The 18,647-nt window shown below is 37.2% G+C and overlaps 1 long non-coding RNA gene across 1 annotated transcript in view; it reads left to right on the forward strand.

Moving 5' to 3' along the window:
• The first annotated feature begins 222 nt into the window (after nucleotides 1–222).
• LOC145263037 (uncharacterized) overlaps nucleotides 223–18,647 on the forward strand; it is a 42,729-nt gene continuing 24,304 nt past the window's right edge. Inside the window, exon 1 of the long non-coding RNA XR_013864456.1 lies at nucleotides 223–676. This is a non-coding gene — a long non-coding RNA (uncharacterized LOC145263037). The remainder of the gene's footprint in view (nucleotides 677–18,647) is intronic.

An 18,647-nucleotide genomic window follows, 5' to 3' on the forward strand; every position in this document is an offset into this window, starting at 1 on the left:
TTCTCTTTCTTGCTTCTAACCACAGTTAGTAATAATTTTAGTTTATTTTTAAGACTAAATTCCACATAAAAAAAAACGTTTCTTTGTTTAATTGGTATTATTATTTTATTTTTAGCCTTACATATTTACAAATATAATCTAAACTTGATAGGAAAACAATTCGCCACACTTAACTAATAAACGGACATTTTTACATAAGGGACAAAATAATAATTATACCGTGTTACGATGACCTAAATGCTTTTTTAAATAATTTCACGTTTACATCGTGTGTTTCATCTTTAATTTTGATTCTATTATGTTTTCATATATTTTATTTCTTAATGAATTAGACACATAAAACAAAAGTTGTGTCAATTTATTGGTGCTTGCACTTATCGATGCGCGCTATTTTTTAAATCATATTTCCCAAGTTTAATTAAAGTTTTATGATATGTTTTTTTATTCAATTGTAAGGTTAAAGTACAAAATAGGTACAAAACACCCTTCCCTCCCATGTTAAGAATGGCTTTTTAAATAATAACGTTATTATTTCAGCACGGATCAATAACTGCACTAGTACCAATTTACTAAAGAAATCCTAAAGTTGTTTGAATTTACTAATGAAATTTTGTTTTGAACATAAAAGAAAAACCCGTAATTTTTTTTTTTTTTTTTCGTATTCCTGGAATAAAAGGTAAGTTTGTTTTTTTTCTTATATTACATATAAAATTCCATTCAATAACTTAAAAATAATCTTAAATAGGTGCTTATGTATTTTTTGGTGCTCTTGCATAATTTGACCCGATTCCTCGTGAATTCCCGTCAAGCATTGATCGGGCGAGACCGGCAATTATCGGTGTCAGCCGAGCCGAGCGTTGTTCAAATGTTGAAACGCTAACTCGACTTTTTTTTATTTTATTTATTTCATTTTTTTTTTTCTGTTATGTTTTTAGTAATTTTTAAGGTGATACTAAGGGGCAGGTGATTTTAATTGAAGTTTGGGAGTTTGATTAGCCAAAGAAAAAGCGCTATCTAAATGGAAGCAGACGACATTCGAATTGGAAGAAAGCGACTAAATCAAAAGAAAAGCTGACAAACAAATATATTTTCAAACTCGCCAAACAGAAAAATGACAGGCAAGAAGATAAATCTATACATGTTAGAAAAAGAAATCAAACCATTGATGCAGGAGAAGATATTGCTGCCCCCCCCCAAAAAAAAATGAGGTGCAGCAGCCGACATTCAGCAATTGTAAACACAAATGTTTACTTAAAAAAAGATCGTGTGTACAGGATGGTTTCTCCTGTAGATGCACAAATTGACAGTGCCACCTAAAGAACTTGACTGAACAACAAGTTTTGAAAATAATAATAAAAACAACAACAAAAAAAGATACGGTTACAAAAAACAACAACAAAAAAAAAACTTGTACTTATACCTAACAATTATACTGTTAAAAAATCTTTTCTCGGAGAAAAAAAAACAACAACTTTCTGTTGATAAATATTTTGCAAAAAAAAAAAAAAAAAAATTAAATACTAAAATGAAATAAACATATTTTCATTTTTCAAGGTAGTTTTTTGTTTTTTTGTACTAGTGCACTTATTGATCCTTGCTGAAATAATAACGTTATTATTTAAAAAGCCATTCTTAACATGGAGAGGAGAGGGTGTTTTGTACCTACTCTGTACTTTAACCATACAATTGAATAAAAAACATATCATAAAACTTTAATTAAACGTGGAAATATGATTTAAAAAATAGCGCGGATCACTCTACCAACTTTAATTAAACTTGGAAATACAATTTAAAAAATAGCGCAGATCAGTAAGGGCACTAGCACCGTTTTTTTTTGTTTTTTTTGTTGTTATTTTTGATTATTTGTATTTGTATTTTTTCCAGTTTGTTTTTTTGTTTTTTTTTGTTGTTATTTTTGATTATTTGCATTTGTATTTTTTCCAGTTTGTTTTTTTGTTTTTTTTTGTTGTTATTTTTGATTATTTGTATTTGTATTTTTTCCAGTTTATTTTTTTGTTTTTTTTTTTCATTAGTCTGCATCTGTTACGATGCTCGGCTGACACCGATAATTGCCGGTCTCACCCAATCCATACTTGATGGGAATTCATGAGAATTCGGATCAAATTATGCAAGAGTACTGTATTTTTGGGGTACTTGTACAGTTTAATCAATACATTAAAAAATGAAAATATCGAAAAAAGGTTATATTGTATGTATCCGTTATGGAACGAAGTTCTCTGAAAAAAAATTCACTTAATTTCATCAAGTAGTTTTGTTTTTTTGTTTTTTTACAGCGAGAAAACAATCTGTTATGATATCGAGCAAAAGTTTCGATTTTTAGGAAGAAAAGCTAGTAAAAAAGATGGGGAGGGAATATCGACGCTTTATGAGCAGTGTCAAAAACCGATTTTAAGAATGCATGAAAAAAAATTGAATAATTCGACCTCCTATTTTTACAAGCTTATAACTACTAGAAAAATGTAATCCAAGCCCTATATTTTTTCAATTAAAGGAGCAAAGACCAAATTTTTAAAAAAATAACAGGTTTAATAGCAAATTATGCAATATTTGTTTTTTTAAATCGACTTTCTTTAAAAAAGATTTGAAGAAAATCAACGAAATGTGACTTCCTTTGAGTATAAAAAAAATCAATATAAATTCCAAAATATCACTTACCTATAAAGAAAACAATTCAATATGTAGTTCCATTCTTCATTGTTAAGAATTTATCCATATTTATATTTTAAATTCCATTTATTTTTTAAATAAAAGAATTTTTTAAATGACTGTTGGAAAAACGCGCGATCATGGAAGCATTTTTCGAAAAACCGGAAGTAATATTTCTCCTTGTTTTGAACTACGGATGAACAAAAAGATATAAAAACTAGATGTTCACGTTAGGCATGTAGCCTTGTACCTGGAGAAATATGTGTTCCCATAGTTTAAAAATAGTCAAATTTTACTCATAAGATTATTCCTTTAAAAAAAAAAAAAAACACTCCAGGAATTTTTTTTTCTTTTCTCAAAGAAATACATAAATTTTTTATTTATTATATTTTCATTCTTTTTTGTTGAGTGAATTTTTTTTTTTTTTAAATATCTAAAAAAAGAAAATATTGAATAAAATAGAAAAAAATTGTTGTTATCGTCCATTACTTACTGGACAATATAAGCAGAACATAGGCTTCCAATTAAAAAAAAAAATCAAGGTGTTTTTTTTAAAAAAAAGGTTTTACACTTTGGAATTTACAGGTAGATTTCCAAAAAACACTTCTTTTTTTCTTTTTTTTTTTTAATTTACAATATATTATTTATTGATCCTTTATCTTCAATTTGTGATATATAAATCTTTGGTACATAAATTAATTATTAAAATTTTAATAGACATTTCAAAATAGGGGGGGTGAATTTAAAAAAAAAATTGTCTAAAATATTATATTCAGTTTATTGGAAAGAGCATAACATTTCACATTGAACCTGAAAATATTGTAAAAATTGAACCAATAGAAAAAGTTTGATAGATTTTTAAAGTTTAAAAATTGAAAAAAATTTAACTCATAAAATTCAATTGATTTCATTACGTACAAAAAAATGGCAGCATGAAGGCGCGCCAGCACCTTGTAAACACAGTTTAAAAAAAAAAATATTTCTATTATTTTTTAAACAACCTTAATAGTTTATTTTGTAAGTATATTCCATAAAGAAAATAAACAACCCACTTTTAAATGAGAAATTACGAGTTCTTTTAAATATTTTATTCGCAGTTTCGTGTTAGGGGTGTCAAAAATTCCCAAAAAATTCTGATACACCTAGCGCTTTACATGGAGTTATCTCCGTGTGGCCGGTTCAACAAATTCCATAATGGCTGACTTTAACGCTCTCCCGTGTAAACAAAAAACAAAAACTACTCGATCAAATTAAATGAATTTTTTTCGGAGATCTTCAGTCCAAAACGGATACGTACAATATAATCTTTTTTTTTTTTTCGATATTTTCAGTTTTGAATGTCTTGATTAAACTGTACAGGTATCATTTTTGGTACCCCGTTATTTTAACATAGTTTTTTCAGGTTAAATTCAAGTTTCACGATATCGTTTTTATTATTAAAGTATTAAGTAGAAGCACAGAATAGTTACAAAACGCCCTCCCCTCCACATGTTAAGAATGGCTTTTAAAATAATAGCGTCATTACTTCAGCCAGCACGGTACGAAAAATACATAAGTACCCTGGAGTTATTGACGATTGTTCTTCGAAAGGGAAATGACATCTAGTAGTCATTATTTTTTTTTTTTTTTTTATTGCATTTTCACCCCATACAAGGCACATTGCCACTTTGGTGTAGGGGGCTACTAACAGGAGCAACAACTACTGGGGTACTATGTAGGTATTTGGGCAGCAAGATGTTGGTTCACGTTGCACTTGAACTTCTGCATGTCAGTACAGTTGGGTAAGCAGGGACCTGGAATGGAATTCCAAAGTCTAGTGGTTCTGGGGAAGAAACTACTGGCGTAGAAAGATCTTTTACATCTAGGGATCTCTATAGTGTGGGGGTGGAATTTTGCAGCCTGTCGGGTCTGTCGAGGATGTTCACGTCGTGGGGGCACAAGTGCTTGCAGTTCGTCAGAGCATTCACCATTATAATACTTGTAGAACAGGCAGAGGGATGCAACGTTTCGTCGATGGGACAGAGGCTGAAGCTTAGATGCCAGTTCAGGGCCTATCAGATTTGCGACTCTCTTTTGAACCTTGTCAAGGAGCGAGAGATTAGTAGCCGATACACCAGCCCAAATATGACAGCAATACTCCATACATGGGCGAATGGTTGCCTTATAGAGGTACAGGATATTTTCGGGTGTTAGTAGTTTTCTAGCACGGTAGAGAGAGCCCACCTTCCTTGCAGCGGCCCTGGCAAAGCCCTCGATGTAATTGTTCCAACTGATGTTTCCTGTGAACGTTAGGCCAAGGAGCTTGAAAGATGTACTCTCAGATAAAGAGTCGTTGGCCATTGCTATAGGTGGTAGAGGCTTCTTGTAATTATTGAATGAAACTAGTTTAGCCTTGGTGGCATTGAATGTGACCATCCATTTTTGTCCCCATTCCACTACAGATTCGAGGTCATCTTCTAGTGTTTCTGCCATTTCTTTAGATATGTGTTCATTTGTTTTCCTGTCGTGCCTGTTATAGAGTGTGGTGTCATCAGCATATATACCCATCTCAGAGGCAATTTTGTCGGAAGTCATTTATGAATATCAGAAACAGTAAAGGTCTAAGGATAGACCTCTGAGTCACTCCCGCATTTATATCATATTGTTTAGATGTATGACTGTCGAGGACAACCTGGAGTTTTCTCTTATCTAAGAACGATTTAATTATGTTAAGTATTCTACCAGTGATACCGTATGATCTAATTTTCCTGAGGAGACCCTCATGCCATACCCTGTCAAAAGCCTTAGATATATCTAGAGCTACCGCATTGTCCAGTGAATGGTATATACATTCAGAGATTACAGTTAGGATGTCTGCTGTGGAACGGGCTTGTCTAAATCCATATTGTTGGTCAGTCAGAAGTTTAACATCTGTAAGGTGCCGGACTAGAGCATGGTTAATTAAGGTGTCAAATATTTTGGCAAAAAGTGGGAGGAGGCTAATGGGGCGATAATTTAATGGGTCAGTTCTTTCGCCAGAATTCTTGAATACTGGTACCACAGAAGCAGTTTTCCAACAGCCCGGAAAGCATGATTCATTAAGGCATTTGTTGTAGAGTTTGGAGAGAACTGGAGCTACTTCAGCTGCGCACTTTTTTAATAGCACAGCTGGGATGTGATCAGGTCCACATGCTTTTGAAGTGTCAAGGTTTTTTATGATAGCATGCACCTAAGCAGGGGTGATTTCCAGATCATCTAGCGTGGCGTCTGTCCGCATAGGAAATTCAGGTAGGGGGTGGTTGGAAGGGTCCAGTGTGGAGTTTGAGGCAAACCGACTGGCAAGCATGTTAGCCTTTTCGGTTGCTGCGCAAACAACCTCGTGATTGTTGGTTAGTGGGGGAATTGTTGATTGCCCATTATTTACTACACTGTTGTAGATTTTCCAGAAGTCACGAGTTCCTAGTTTTTGTGCTTTGATGCGTTTTTTAGTGGTTTCACTAAATTCTCTCTTAGCTATCGCATTTCTTTCTTAGCATTACTTCTAGCTTCTATGTACTTCTGTCTGTTTGAACTGGACTTATGTCGGTTAAATCTGTGGTATGTATGCTGCCTTTGAGCAATGGCAGTTGCGCAAGTTGAAGTAAACCATTGGGGAGAGTGGGGCTTGCTATAAAACTTCCGCATGGGAACATGCGCTTCAATTGCAGTTTTGAACCATTCAGTGGTCTCGTTTGCACACTGTTCGGCAGGAAGAGAAAAAATATTTCCCCATGGGGCATCTCTGATAAGATCTCTGAGGGCTTCCCAGTCAGGCTTTTTATAATATCTCGTTGTTTTGAGAACTGGCTCTTCAGTTTTGGCTCTAGAGTTTAGGGCAATTTCAACCATTATCACTGCATGATCAGCGTTCCCAAGTGGGCTGTCGGCATTCGTTATACAATCATCAGGAACTGTGGTCAAAAACAGATCTAAAAGTGATGCGTGTTGTTCTTCCTGGTCAGGGAAACGGGTTGGAAAAGTAACAATTTTTGATAGGGAGTGAGATATAGAGAAGCTATGAGTTGTGCTGCTTGCTGCATCTGTTTAAGTAGAGAATCCAAGCCAGTTTTTGTGATGGACATGTACTTGTGCGCCAGTGTCGATGGAGAGTGCTGTGTCTATGCTGTCAGAGACTTTGTTTATTATGGTGAAGTCTTGGGTCGAGGGAGAGCAGTAGAGAAAGTAAAAGTAGCTTTTTTTTTTTTTTTACACAGTGATCACCACTTATCAAGGCCCGGAAGCCACTCAGGGATAAGGGTTATTGCAAGTACATTACGTTAGTGTGGAGATTTGATGAAGTGTTTACTTAAGGGGGCGGTTCATTAGGAATTTGTTAACATTGGACTTGAAGACATCCAAGTTGTAGTCCGGTGGGAAGCAGGCAGACGGAACAGAGTTCCACAGGCGTGCAGTTCTAAGAAAGAAGCTTTGTTCATGGAATCCGCGTTTTGATTTAGGCACAGATATAGAGTGGGGGAAATTTTTACAGTGGATTCAGCTAGACGGGTGTTTTTCGTGAAAGATTGGCAAGGGGGGACCAGAGATTGGAGTTCAGACGAGCACCTGCCATGGAAATAACGATAAAACAAGGATAGGCTCACAACGTCTCTTCTGTGGGAGAGAGGTTGCAGGGTAGAGAAAAGGGCATCCCCCACTAAGCCACGAAGTGTATTTTGTACTCTGTCAAGGCAGGATAGGCTGTTTTTAGCAGCTCCTGCCCAGATATGGCAACAGTATTCCATCCTTGGACGTACTTGGCTTTTATATAGATAGAGAATTGCATCAGTAGTGAGATATCTTCTGGAGCGGTAGAAGGATCACACCATCTTTCCAGCGACCTTGGCAACAGACTTGATGTACGTGTTCCATTTCAGATCAGGAGTAAAGGTCAAACCCAGAAGCTTGTAAAAACACGGGGACTCACCCAGACGAGAGCCACCCATCACAATTGATGCCAGATGGAGATCAGAGCGTTAATGATGTAAGGATAGGAGTTTGGTTTTGGATGCATTAAAGGTAACCATCACATCTTCCCCCACTGAACCAGGCGCTCGAGATCAGAGGAGAGAGAATCAGAGAGAACTTTGTCATTTACAGCCTTTGATGTGTTGTAAGTACAGGAGCAAGTTCTGGTTGAAGCTTTTTTAACACTATAATTGGGATGCCATCAGGGCCAGTTGCTTTACTTGAATCTAGATTCTTGATTAGCTTGGCGACCTCATGCACGGATATTTGTATGTTACCTAGCTTGTTCTGTGTTATAGGAGGAAATATGGGGAGTTGATGGCCTTCGTTGCATAGGGTAGAATGTTGTGTTGCATGATTAGTCTAAAGCACATAAAGGCTTGATCATCCGATTCTAGGTTTGTTTCTGTAGTCAAGGGAAGAGTATTATGAATGTAAACTCCAAGTCTGTGCATGTGTCTGTCAGAGTCCTTACGGCAGAGTGGGAGATATCCAGGCATGTTAAAGTAGTTAGAGGGGATGGAGGAGTGTAGGTTAGTCTCACTTAGTGATGAGATATCCGGGGTATTTGTTAGGAGAAATGCTTCAACATCAGCTAAATTAGTTCTAAGCCCACGGATATTTGTGAATGCAAGCCTCAAGGGAGGAGGCATGTTGGATTTATTTGACCCTAAGCCTGGTTTAAGCTTATTTTTAGATTGTACTGTCATCATATTTTTTTTACGAGTTTTAGTTAGGTAAGGGGGAGCTGAACAGGAGGTTATGCAGAGTATCACACATGCATCACAAGTAGACCATCACAAGTAGACCATCATTATGTGAACCTCAAATATAAACAAGTATTTACGATAACGCAAAAATATGTAACGAAATAAATAACACAAAAATATATAAAAATCGAAACATTTATTAAATAAAAAGGTATCAAAGTATAATTTCAATGTATCAATATAATTTCTTTTCAATGAGTGATTTAATGTATCAAAGTATAATTTTTGTTTGTCAGTGTAGCAAAATAGAATTTTAAAAACATGAAATATTTATAGAGGTTTAAGAATTTGTTTTTTTTCTTTTGTACAGAAAGATTGATGAAGATGTAGCAAAATATAATTTTAGTTTGCAAATTGCACGCACTTGTAGAAAAGGAAAAGTTATCGACTCCTGTTCTTTAGCTGACAAGTGACATCTGTCGGCGGTTCTTGAAACTAAAGACGTGCCCAAAAAGTTTTAAAATAATCTTAAATATTTTTTAAAAAGTTATTTTTATTGTAATCTAATAAATAATACTGACTCCGCCATCCTGGGTACTAGTGCACTTATTGATCCGTGCTGAAATAATAACATTATTATTTAAAAAGCCATTCTTAACATGGGGAGGGGAGGGTGTTTTGTACATATTCTATACTTTAACCATACAATTGAATAAAAAAAACATATCATAAAACTTTAATTAAACTTGGAAATACGATTTAAAAACTAGCGTGGATCAGTAAGTGTACTAGCACCCAGACCTGAATAAAAAAGTATGAATCTCCAATTAAAAAAATCTCTTAAAAATATATTATCCAATTTGATTCATGTCAAAAAACTTGATTTCCGAGAAAATAACAATGTTTACCATAGACACAATAATTCAATTCTAAGTTTGTTAATTGTTAGACAACTGAGCACAAAAGAAACTTGGTTTTTCAGTATTTAATTGTTGGGGCTTATGCACTTATGTTATCGGCTTTTTGTAAAATCGTATTTTCAGGTTAAATTCGAGTTTCATGATGTTTTACTAAATTGTTAGGTGGAAGTACAGAATAGTAGCAAAACACCCTCCCTTCTTCATGTTAATAATGACTTTCTAAATAATTACATTATAATTTCAGCACGGTTACATAAGTGCACAAATACCTAATTTTTTCAACATTTAAAAAAATATTTTTTGTGTACACTTTTTTTATACATAGGAGTCACCACTTATCAAGGCAAGGAGGCCACTCGAGGATAAGGGTTATAGAGTGTAAAGTAGTCAATGGGATAATATTGTAGTAATCGTTAGTAATGGAAATTTGGTAAATTGGATTACTTAAGGGGGCGGTTCATCAAGAATTTTTTATGTTGGACTTGAAGACAACTAATTTGTGGTCAGCTGGGAAGCAGGCAAATGGAACAGAGTTCCACAGGCATCCATGGAATCTATGTTTTTATATAGGCACAGATAAAGAGTAGGGAAAATTATTGACAGTGGTTTCAGCTAGACAGATGTTTTTTGTGAAAGATTGGCAAGGGGGACCAGAGATTGGAGCTCAGATGAGCACTTGCCATGGAAATAATGATAAAACAAAGACACTTCTATATCTACGACTTCTTGCTTGATGAGACACATTAACAGGCTGTCATGTTGCTTCCTTTTTTTCTATTAAGCAGTCATCAATTCTTTTGTTTGAAAAAAATTAATTTTTTTCACATAATTACGGAGAAATCCCTTTATTAACATGGATAGTAGCACGGCAGATTTGTGCAAGAGAGTTTCTCTATGGACCAAAATCAGAACAATTTTGGAGATGGCTCATCAGTAGGATGAAGTCTGTAAAATCATCCTCTGCACTACAAAAATCTGTCATTGAGTATTTGATGGAGGTAAACATATGGGTCAGTAAAATTCAACTTAAATCTTCTGATGAGGAAGACTGGGTGCAAATAGAAGCGATCTCTTGTGCATACACTGAGATTCCGAAGAGAACTGGAGCATCTTGAGCTAAAGTTCCTCCCTACTGCTACTGAGTCTCTATGTCTTGCTCCTAGTTCCCCAGAGGTTAGAAGAGGTGTGAAACCACCACAGATTTAGATTACTGGACCGACTTTTGATGAGTTGGATATGCAATCTAACCCATGAGCTTCAGGAATTTTTTGTCTAGTTCTGAGGACTGTGTAGCCAGCCTGGTCAACAATGCTGAAAGACTAAACATTTTGAAATGTTCTTTCTGGTAAACCTCTATTGTTAATTAACCATCTTATTATCTGTAATAGAAATTATGAGGTGGTTTTTTCTCTCCTGAAGAGTGAATACCTCAAAGAGGATGAAATTATTGACAATATCTTCCAGGACATATTGGACTCCTCCTGTAAATGGGACAGATTCTTTGCTATCTTAACTAACTTCGTAACCAAAGCAGCCTCACTTCTGGCAGAAATGAAGGGCTACTTTGACTATTCCTTTTCTCATGATTATTCTTCTGGGGCTGACCTTATGGCTCAGATTCTCTTCGTTTTCCAGGGAGGTCAGAGGAGAATTGATTAAAATTTCTGGTAAGAAAATCTCCACCTTGTCATCTATCTTACAAAATACTAAGAAAACTGTCAAACGTCTTATCAAAGGTGACCAGATGCCTGACTCGATCCTTAACACTGGTTGGGGTTCCTTGGAGGATGTACAGTCTTGGCCAAAGCACTTGTAGCAGAAACAAACAACTCTTTTTCTTGTGCGTCAGTGCCTCCCCTGACTGTGCGATATGGTACATACTGACCAATCAGAGGCATAGCGCAGGGACCTTCCTTACCCCCTAAGGAACTCTAACTGCTTCCATTCTGGACGAGAAAAACTCCTCCTTTTCCAGCCAGACGCTAAAGAGAGCGGACCTGTTTCCTCACTCTCCCTCTCTGCCTACACCGGTATCGACGATTCCCACTTGGGAATAACTATTGGGCAAAGGCAGACAAGTTTTATCCGAGTTATATCTTTTGGGCATCTTACCCTGACTCGCTTCAATAAACCTTTTCCTTGTTAAGTTTTACGAAGTTGTTTGTTTATTCAGTAGCTTGTGTTGAATTATTTATTTTATTAGGGAGTGCCAAAAAGCACTAACTGAACTCCCTAAACACACTACCATTCTTGGAGATTGTGACAGACACTTTAGGGAGGTAGTGTTGAAAACTAGCATTGGATCACATTGTCCACTTTCTCTTCCGGTACTAGTGCATGATAACATTGATATTTCAGTACCTATTGAGAACCTTTCAGATGAGTTCCAACACCTTAGTTGCTCCCTAGCTGGTAGATTTGATCGAGGCACTAGTTTTATTCCAATTCATGGAATAGTTGGCCTGGATCTTATCCAGAATTTGGGGACCCCCCAGCTGATTCCTTGTTTGCACGAGCAAGCTTTTTAGACTTCAATAAGGCTTGTTTACTTTGGTGAGCTGGAGAGAATGGAGTGCCTTGCGTTCAATTCAGTCCTTGTGTCAACAGCTTAAGTCAATCTCATTTGAAAATACTAAAATACAAATACAGTTACCCTGGGAAGATGACAAAATATTTCAGGTACCTTCCAATCATGCTGTGACCTTGCGCATATTGGAGCATGTAGTGCAAAAGTTGGAGAAGAAGCAACTATATCAGGAATACTTGAAAGTTTTTCAGCAGTAGGAACGTGAGAGAATCATAAAAGGAATTTTGTGCCTCCACAATGATTTAAGGAATTCACTTGCACAGACCTGTCTTGAAATTTTACTCTACTCCTACCACTAAAACTCGGCCAGTATTCAACTGCAGCCTCAAGAATATATATATAATGGGGAATTGATTTTATGATGATAATCTTGTCATGTCAAGTGATAACCCAGATGAACTGTGGGTTCTACACTCTCACCTGGGAACGATTACTTCAGGGAGGCTTCATGTTGCAATCTTGCCATTTGGATCATTGGATCAAAAAACATCATTCATGGATTATTCAAAAAAGAATAGAAGAGCATGGTATACTGTGTAATCATAGTAATGATTTGAAAGTGCTTGGATATCGTTACAGTCCTCTCTCAAATAAAATTTGTGTGGCTCCTGTTAAATGCAATTCTTGTACTTCTACAAAGAGACAGTTTCTCAGGGAGACAGCTAGAGTCTATGACCCCTTATCAATGAGCCTGCCGGTTTCATTACAGGGCCATATTTTCTTAAGCAAACTTTGGGAGAATGACTTTGAATGGAATGGATTGGTTCCTCCAGAGTACGTGTCTCTATGGAAGAAACTTTCTTCTGACCTCACCGAATTGGCAATCGTTTCCTTTTCAAGTGAGACTGAGGCAAACTTTTTCTCTTCTGCGATACATCTCCAGGGGCCTATGGTTTCACTGCATATGTGGTGCAAAATTGCAGATCTTTTTTGGTGTTTTAAAGGCTAGAGTGACTCCCTTGAAAAGGAAAACGCTTTCTACCCTGGAACTGATGGCTGTGTTCTTGGCTCTTAGGTAATTGCCCACTATTTTAGGGAACTTTAGAGCATTTACTTCTGGGATTCATGTGACCACTGACTCGCAGGTGGTCCTCTCTTGGCTAATCTTTAGGAACATTGCAGTCAATCAACAGGCAAAAATCACTGCTCACACAAATTCTTCCAACTGACTTTGCCGCTTCTCAAACATCAAATGATTTCTCCTTCCTATCCCACCCAAAAATGACCTGTTTTTATGAGGCACACACACATGATGCCGCGACACTTCATTCACTACAAAACGTCATGGCTGCCATGATGGACTCTTTCTTTCTCGACGCGTGTGACTCACAAGCAGGCAGACACAAGGAGGTTTGTATGGTAAGCCATTTTCCCCACATGAGCAGGAATCTGTTTGCTTGGAATAGACTAAAGGACATCCAGCCTATGAGTGTTGAGTTGGGATTCACATTCAGCTTGTCTCACTCATTTCGGTATGTTGCAACAGCCAGGAACCCTGCTGATTTCATCACAAGAGGCATGATTTTGGAATAGTTCAAAACCTGCTTCTGATTCTGGTGCTATGGTCCGGGTTGGTTGAGTAACAGCACCACTCCATGGCCTACACAGGAGTTGCCTTGCCTTAGCCAACACAGCCAAAGGATACCCTGTTCTTCTTGGAATGCTACTGTCTTCCATGAGGAGGAATCTTCTATTGGTCTTTCCCTGAAAAGATTCTTATTCTTTTCAAAGCTCTTGAGAGTGACATCCTTGATCCTCAAGTTCATCTATTGGTTGTGTCAGTTGGTGGTTGACAGTGAAAAGCTGGCAGCCATTCTACTCATGAAGACAATGCAATGCGAAGTGTATGCTAAGGAACTGGATTTCCTACTAGATCCCTCAGGCAAGACTAACCCCGGGTTGGTGCGGGACCTTGACTTGTTTATCAATAGTGAAGGACTAATCAGGTCAGGTGGCAGAATTAGTAAATTGCTCCATTTTGGCATGGAGGTTAAACACCAAGTTCTGTTAGCAAAACATCACCCAGTGACCAGGCTTATAATAATGGATGCACATGCTAGGTGCCAACACTTAGGAATTGCATCCACTTTGACCAAATTAAGAGGTTTTGGGTTATCGGGATCATCTTGAAGATGTTTTGTGGAGAGGATGGTCTAGTCAGGTCAGCAAAGGTCCAGCAAGGGGAGAGTGTAGTTCACATTCACTTGCTAAGAAACCTATTCCCTCTTGAGTTATCCCTAAGCAGAAAAGACCAAGCTCAATCTGTACTTGTGTTGTTGATGTGCTTGCTGAGCATCTTGGTGTTGTTTCTTTGAAATAAACTACTTTGAATGAAAAAGTCATTTGGCCTTTTCTCATATGTGGTTCCTCGCAGGGTGACCAGGACATTATTAGTTATGACGGATGTGACAACTGATGTTACTTCAGGTGTGGGGATTGAATCTCCGCCCCCTGAAAGACAAAAGTCATATTGTCCGGATTGTGCACCACAGAAATGGTAACAATGCAGGCCTAGCCTCCTCCTAGAATAGTAAAGGATCCAATACAAAAAAAAATAAAAATAAAAAAAAAATAAAACATATTAACATGTTAAATGTCTTAAGTGCATACCTTTATATTTTTATTTTCCTTCATTTTCTTTTTTTCTTTTCTTGGAGATTGTTTAAATAAATATATTAATGATTGCTCAAAAGAGAAGGAGATCTCTGTGCACTTACCTTACTTACTAACAAAAGAAAAACCGATATTGTTGCCTTATCAACAGGTTTAAAGCTTTTTTCCAGATCATGTGATGGTTACTCACATGACCCTTTACTTATAAAGAGGAGGTAATCTCACTTCTTCAGATTTTTCTTTGGATACCAATTGTATTCTTGAACATCAGGAAGTTACTTCTGTATATACGGCTTCTTGCCTGGCAAGACACATTAACACACTGTCATGTCGTGGAAATATTAATTCTTCCGCAACTTCAGGTAGGTGCACATTGCTTCTTTTTCTTGATTGAGCAGTCATCAATTCTTTTGTTTGAGAAATTAATTTTTTTCACACATTTTCTTATATAAATTTAATGTAAAATGGGCGCCCACTTCATAGCCAGTTAAAAGTCAACAAAATATGTAATCGTTCTGTTTCCAATTTTTGTGGAAGGGCTAAGAGGAGGGAGTGTCATATTCATTTTTGTTTTCTCAGCAGAGATTAAGTCATTCCTGTAATTATACTGTTGATTTTTCAGTGAGAGTTTTGTTCTGTGCAGTTCTAGAAGGTCCATCCTCCTAGGCCTTGGTTCTCTCTTTAAGAAGGAGTTAGTTTATTGCTAATCGTCTGAGGCGCCCTTACTGGGGAATGCTGACAGGGCTGCCCAGGCACTTGTTGCAGATCTGAGTGCCCCTCATCAGGTGCAGTTTTTACATCCCCACTTTCCAATCCTGGTGTCTAAGTTCTTACTGTGTAAGAGAACTAAAACAAACCCTGCTAGTATTTTCAAATTAAAGTTTTCTGATATCTTTTTTTTAATAAATTGCTAGCTAACCATACAGAATAGTTATAAATCATCCTTCCCATATTAAGAATGGCTTTCTAAATAATAACATTATTATTTAAGCATGCAGGCCAAATAGTGCATAAGTACCCCCAAACTGTTTCAAAATTGTCACCATAGCATGTATTACATTGTTTTCTACCAGAATTTTTTTTATTTTGGAGTGGTTATCAGGACTCCACCATTCCATTTAAACTATTTTAGTCTTGTTCTAACGTAATATTTGGCAGGATTACTGTTTTCAAAGTAAATAAATGCTTCAAGATAAATTACAGAATAACAAAAAGTAGGTAGGTAGAAGAATTACTTTTCTTCACTTTGATAACATTTATTTGTTATTATATATTTGTTTTTTTGACCAGGTTTTCATTTTTTTTTCTGTCCAGAAGTGTTGAAATTAAAGTTTGAATTGCCGAGTCAAAAAGAAGAATGTACTCCCCTAATGAAATAAATACTGGCTTTTTATATGCTCAAATTGGACTACATCTTAATTTGCATATGTGAACATTTTGTTTCCTATTGCTAGGGTTTCAAGTTTGAGTGTCTGTAACTTTTTACAATATGACAAGCCACTATTGGACGCTTGTTTCTGTGACCATTGTTACACCTCTCCCTGATCTCAGCATCCCGGCAGTGTTCATCTTTTTCTGGTACTTTTTCGCAATTGCAAACCCTCTCCAGAACCGTGGGCTTCATTAGCAGTATACACTTCTTCTACTCCTGCCTCATGACCATCTTCTAGCTGTTTTTTCATTAGGTATAGACTTTTTGACCTGCTCTCTGAAGTTTTTGTTTTATTTTCTGTCCTGAAGTGTTGAAATTTAAGTTTACCTTTGAACTGCCGAGTCAAAAAGACGAATGTTCTCCCCATTGAAAGAAATACTGGCTTTTATATGTTCCAATTCGACATCTTAATTTACATATGTCACCTTTTCGCTTGCTATTGGTAGGGTTTTGAGTTGGAGTGTCGGTGAATTTTTACAATACAAACAGACCACCCTTGGATGCTTGTTCCATGACCATTGGAACACCCTTCCCTGATCTCATAATCACACAGTAAACATCCTGGCAGTGGTAATTTTTGTCAGGTGCTTCTTCGCAATTGTGGGTCCTCTTCAGAAACGTGGGCTTCATCGGGAGTATACACTTCTACTCCTGCCTCGTGACCATCTTCCAATTGTTTCATCATCGTGTACCAAACTTTCTGATCCACTCTCCACAGAGGTTATGCTGTTGAATTCTTTTTTTGACAAGCGTACACTGTATCAGGGTGCAGGTCCTTCACATGTCGGGCATCACATCCACCAAGATTGACTGTGAACTAATTACCTTGGTTAAATCTCATGGTACAACGACTCTCTGATACAATCACTCACACATAGTCTCTATTTGGCTATTATGCTACTGGTGGCATAACATCGATTCCTTTCACCTAAACCTTGTACCTGAATATAGCATTGGCTGGTGGGGTCAACAATGACTTGTCATCTTTTGGAGTCAAGTTGTTATTAGTAGACTGCTTCTGGTATGGAGCAGTGCATTCTAACCATGATCTGTTTCACAGTATGATGGCATCGTTTCCCATGTCCCATTCATCTTCAAACGTCTTGAATTCTTTGCTGTGAAAGGCTATATTCTTATCTGTCAGTTGTTCACGAGGTAGGCCACGTTCACAAAAAACCACTTCGGCTTAGTGAGTTATAGTTGCAAAGTTTTGCCCTGGTAACTGCCTTCACACTGAAAATCGCAACGGGCCGCAATCAGTGATAGTTAGGAAATGGTTAGCACTGTAGTGTGTAATCGCTATTGCCAATCACTGCTCACCTTCAGTTTTCCTTTCTCTTAGTGAATTGGTTCTGGATAGATTATCATTCCATGCACGTTTGTATTGCCAATTTGACTAATTTGACTGCTATTTTTGACATCTCAGGATAAACTTTCAGAGTGAAATAAGTGGTACATCACACTCATGGATGTCCATTGCTTCTGTGAATGGCCATGATCTGGCCTGCATCTAGCTCAGTAAATGCACTGCACCAATCAGTGGCTGGGGTTCTGTCTTCTTCTTCATGGCATTGAACCATTGTTGTAGGATGCGCATCAATTGATCAGCCATGTTGTGACTTGACACAACCACTGGCACATCTACTGAGAGCCCATATTCTTTTACCAATCGTTTGAGGGTATTTAGTCATCTTCTAATGCGCATCATTTGGTGTGAACTCACACTTTCTCACTCAGAGTATCTGACACCCAGTTGTGTACACACACAGAGTTGGTCTTTATGTGCAACATCTTGGTCTGCCACTGAAATGATAAGTTAATTCCCCCCTCAACATGGCATCCAATTCAGCCAGATTAATAATGCTGCACATCATTCTCAAGTCGCAGCCAACAAGCATCCTCCACCACAGTTCCATCTCTTTCCAATGCCACTCTAGTTGCTAGCACTCTGGCATCAACCCAATTAATCCCTTGGGAGATTTAAGTCTTTTTTCTGGGTACAATGCAACTCTTGTCCATCCATGCCCAGAGTTCTTGATCATAATCTGGTTGAAGATTTGTAGCCACTTGATATTCTGGCATTCCATTCCGTAGTCCCTCAGGTGGGCCGTTATCTGCCAATTACCATACTGCAATCCTTGCTCATTTCCGATGATTAAGCATAGCAGTAAAGTCCAGTTCACTGATGGAGATAGCTGCACATGTAGAGACTTTCCCAATATTGATCCGGATTGCACCTGTAGGTTCAACAGTGATGCCCACTAATGTTTTTATCACATCGATCCCTAGCCACAGATCAAATCACAGTGGTTTACTACACACCACCAGAGCTTCAATCCTACCATAATCACTGTCGTTTGTTGATATAGTGACTACTTCTCTTCCAAAACATGCATGGGACAAGCCTCCAATAGACAGGATGTCCACTTTTACTGTCTTCCAGGATCAACATCAAATCACATCTATTATAGTATGTGAGCATCTTGTGTTAATTAATGTTGAACACCACATTCAATCAATGTAGACGACAGTCTCTAAGAACGCTACATATACATCTTGCTGAGAAAGTGGACTGGTGCTGATAGCTTGTTCCCTAGTTCGTTTCCTAAACAGTTTTGAGCCAAATGTCCAACCTTGCTACATTGGTAGCAATGAGTTCCACATCTTTGGCAATCTCTTGCTATGTGACCCTTGCAGTCGCATCTGTAGCAGTTTACTTCTGCACCAGGGCTGCT

The sequence above is a fragment of the Euprymna scolopes genome, chromosome 38 (genome assembly GCF_053919585.1).
Source record: "Euprymna scolopes isolate OS-2025 chromosome 38, ASM5391958v1, whole genome shotgun sequence".
Classification (NCBI taxonomy): Eukaryota; Metazoa; Mollusca; class Cephalopoda; order Sepiida; family Sepiolidae; genus Euprymna; species Euprymna scolopes.